The sequence below is a fragment of the Lactuca sativa genome, chromosome 6 (assembly GCF_002870075.4).
Source record: "Lactuca sativa cultivar Salinas chromosome 6, Lsat_Salinas_v11, whole genome shotgun sequence".
Taxonomy (NCBI): domain Eukaryota; kingdom Viridiplantae; phylum Streptophyta; class Magnoliopsida; order Asterales; family Asteraceae; genus Lactuca; species Lactuca sativa.
In genome coordinates, this window is record NC_056628.2 from 185,017,817 (window position 1) to 185,022,077 (window position 4,261).

At 27.8% G+C, this 4,261-nt stretch overlaps 1 non-coding gene across 1 annotated transcript; it reads right to left on the reverse strand.

Annotated features, from left to right (window-relative positions):
* Window positions 1–3,888: 3,888 nt before the first annotated feature.
* On the reverse strand, window positions 3,889–3,991 carry LOC111908941 (U6 spliceosomal RNA). The gene has a single exon (XR_002856018.1). It is a non-coding gene; the product is annotated as a U6 spliceosomal RNA (small nuclear RNA).
* Window positions 3,992–4,261: the final 270 nt, after the last annotated feature.

A 4,261-nucleotide genomic window follows, 5' to 3' on the forward strand; every position in this document is an offset into this window, starting at 1 on the left:
AACCACATTTGAGTTCTGTTTGTCGAACACTGGGATTTTTATGTTTAAAAATGGAAAGCAATTGTTTTTATTGTACAAAGGATCACATTAAATAATAGTAATTTTAGAGAAAATTAGCTTAACATGTCAACCAGAGATGTATAATATCTTCATCAATCATACACAAGTTATTTCATTTCCATCTAATTTAGTTAAATTAACCTAACATAAAGGTAACATAGAACATACATCTACTTAACTGAAAGATAGTTTTCTAATTTGTCTGATTTTTTAGGTGAAGAACTTTGCAGGGTTTTATGAGATAGAAGAGTACAATATGAACCTAAATATTCATCCCCAACAAATCAACATCAAAATTGACAAAATTTATGAAAGGAACTTACCTTCAGGAGACCGACGACTACGAAGAACTTGAATGAAGCGAGAACAGAGGTTGGATGCCGCTTTGACGAGCTCCATCTTATTCATATTCTGACGACCAATGTTGATGTGAACATGCTCAGATGATCAATTGTATTTATAGTATAAGAGTAATTTTGGTACCAGAGCAGGTGATTTGATTGTGATTCATTTATTCATGTTACAATAATCCATAATTGTTAACAAACTTCAATCACGCATAACTCAATAGACTAAAATAAAAATGGAAATACCTTGATTGTGAGTTTAGTACGAAGAGGCCATGGATGCATTATAGACGGAGGAGATTAATCTCATGCCAGCTTTGAGTAATATAGATAAAAGGTAACAAGTATGTTGAATAAAATTAATTTGATCAAAATTAGTAACCCTAGAATCAACGAGAGCGTCGATTAAAGAGGAATTAGAGACAGCAAAACAAAGACTCCAAAATCATGTTGAAGTTCAATCGATCGCGATGACATTTTGAAACCCTAAGTGATTGATCGCAAAAGCAAAGGAGTTTGGCCATGGTCAGTGATGGAGAAAGGAGACGATGGGAGTGAAAAATAATGCTTCGGGGATTTTTGTGCACAGTAACCTCGGACGAAGAGAGGGAGAGGTGAAGGGAAGAGGCGGTGGTCAGTGGTTTCGGCGACGACAATGCCTGTGGTCATTGTGCTACTTATGTCGATCAACTTTTTATATTTGTAATTTGTTTGGTTTAATTTTTTCTCAGATGTTCTCAAATTAAAAATTGTTCTCACTTGAATATATATATATATATATATATATATATATATATATATATATATATATATATATATATATATATATATATATATATATATATATTCAGTACAAAATCATTATTAATCAATGAACCAAGAAGCTAATCCAAATCGTCAAAATTTAAAGCGACCAACGACAAAAGGAAAAGTTGTAGACTTTTACAATGGACGCACCTAGTTTGGATTATAATAAAACTCATTTCCTATGTTTTAGTTTAGTTTTTAAGGCCATGTTTTTATCGAGAAAAAAAAAACAAATATATTGTTGTTCATGATTTTCCGTCTACTTTCCCTAGAGATCTATATTGGTATATAAAAAAGAAACGTTTTTTTTTCAAAAAAAAAAAAAAAAAAAACCCACTTTATTTTATTTGTTTTTTGAAAAGTTAAGTTATATTTTTTATTGAAAAAAATTAATAAATATATCAAAATTCATATTGTGAATCTCCTCATATTCATACTGTGAGTAAATCCATTTGTTGATTTTACAAAACTAATTTACGATTAATGAAAACGATAAATCATTATAAACTCTATGGAAATATATTTTGATTCATATGTAAATTTCACTTAATTTTTGACTGATCGAAAAGTTGAAATAATAAGTGAGATTCACGTTGTGAATGTTAAAATTGAAATATTTATAGTTTAAATTCATAGTGTGAATTTGAACTGATCGAGTTTTTTTTTCGAATTTTTTTTATATATCAACATGGATCTTCATAGAAAGATAATGGAAAATCATGAACAACAATATATTAGTTTTTTTTCGAGAAAAAATATGGCTTAAAAAAATTTAAACAAAGAAAGGTCATGGGTTATTAGTTAAAAGAGTTGAGTTTTGTGGTATAGTTCCATCTATGGTTTTGAACCTTTTATATATATATATATATATATATATATATATATATATATATATATATATATATATATATATATATATATATATATATATATATATAAAAGTTCAATAGAGAACTATTATTAATTGAGGAACCGAAGAACCAATCTAAAGTGTCGGAATGTAAAGCGATCAACATCAAACAAAAGAATTGTGTACTTTTAGAATGGACGCATATGCAAGAGATTATAAAAAATTTCACTTCCTTTTTTCGTTTAATATTTTAGGCAATGTTTTTTATTGAAAAAAAAAACTCAATATTGCATGGTTCGTGATTTTCCGTCCTATTTCCATAGAGCTCCATGTTTATATACAAAAAATGATTTTTTTTCAAAAGAATTCACTTCATTTTTTTTGTTTTTGAAAAATTAAGGCCTATTTTTTATCGAAATTTTTTAATAAATATAACAAAATTCATATTTTTTGATACTCTTTAAATGTAGATTCATATTGATGTAAAAATATGAACTTTCAGTATAGATTCATATTGTGAATCTCCTCAGATTCATATTGTAAATCTGTGCAGATTTACATTGTGAGATTCACAATGTGAATAATAGTAAATCAGATTCATATTGTGAATGTTAAACAGATGTTTCTTTTTAATCTATATTGATGTTAATTAAAAGAGGAAAAAAAAATTAAAATTTTTGATATAATTAGTTTTTTTGGATAAAAATTATATATATATATATATATATATATATATATATATATATATATATATATATATATATATATATATATATATATATATATATATATATATATATAAACGATAAAGTGATGAAAAGCTTTGGTAGTTTTTATTTGGTGTTTTTTTTTGTTGTACGAAGAGTTTGAAAAAAATATTTTTGTAGTAGAAAGATTGAACAGAGAATATATGATAAATTGTTTGATGTGATAAAAATATGGGATAATAACTTAGGAGAGTAATTAGGTTTCCAGTTTGTCTATATTAGATCACTAAGGTTTTTTTATGCGTATTAGACCAATATGGTTGTTATTACCGTTTAGAAATAGTCATTTTTACCGGTTTCTTCTTGTTTAACAGGTAAAAATGACTATTTCTAAAGGGTAATAACAACCATATTTGTCTAATACGCACAAAAAAACCTTAGTGACCTAATACGGACAAACTGGAAACATAATTACCCTCTTAAGTCATTAACCCTAATTATTTAAAAAACATGCTTACTAATCAATGTGACTGACTTGTTTTAACTGAAAATAGTTGCTTTCATTTAAATTTATCACACAACCCTTCCAAAATTTCATCGATAACTTCTTTTTTATCATTTAAATGTTTACATGAAAACATCCATATGTACAAAAACAATATCACTTTGATACCTCCCATCAATGTCAACATTTGATAACGAATAGAAATGTAAAACCAACAGGGACTTGAAAAGAATGTCTATTATCAATTATTTTATAAACAGCAAAACCACAACATGAACTAAGAAACAGAAGTTGCAAAATGAATAAAAAATCAGCACATAAACAAACACATACAGACTATATACAACACATAAACATAAGTTTATAAAGCATGAAACTTAATGACAGGAAAAGTTAAAAACTTAAAGGAGACTTTATAGAAAGAAAGATCACCCTTACTTGCCACAAATGGTTGAAGACATCAACAAGCAGAACAATTTGACTATGGCATCCACACGTTGTCTGATCATGACTTCAGTAGTTCATCGACTGAAACGTAAGAATTACAATTGAACTCTATTAGCATTTGAAAAGGGAATTGGGGTTTCAGAGAAGACGACGAAGGGTTTAGAATTTTTTTTGGATCATTTTTCGATTTGTACGTGTCATCCTTACGCAGGGGCCATGCTAATCTTCTCTGTATCCTTCCAATTTTATTGGATATCCCCAAAGGGACGACTATAGATGAAGAGTTTCGCCATATAAAGGAGTAGCAGGTTCTTCTTTTGGTCGATATGGGACGATGTGAGTTCTAAACGAATTAGTTTACTGTTGATGGTCATATATTCTCAATGTCTTTAAAATTAGAGTTAATGACTTAGGAGGGTAATTAGGTTTCCAGTTTGTCCGTATTAGGTCATTAAGGTTTTTTTTTGTGTATTAGACAAATATGGTAGTTATTACCGTTTAGAAATAGTCTTTTTACCGGTTAAATAGAAAACAATCG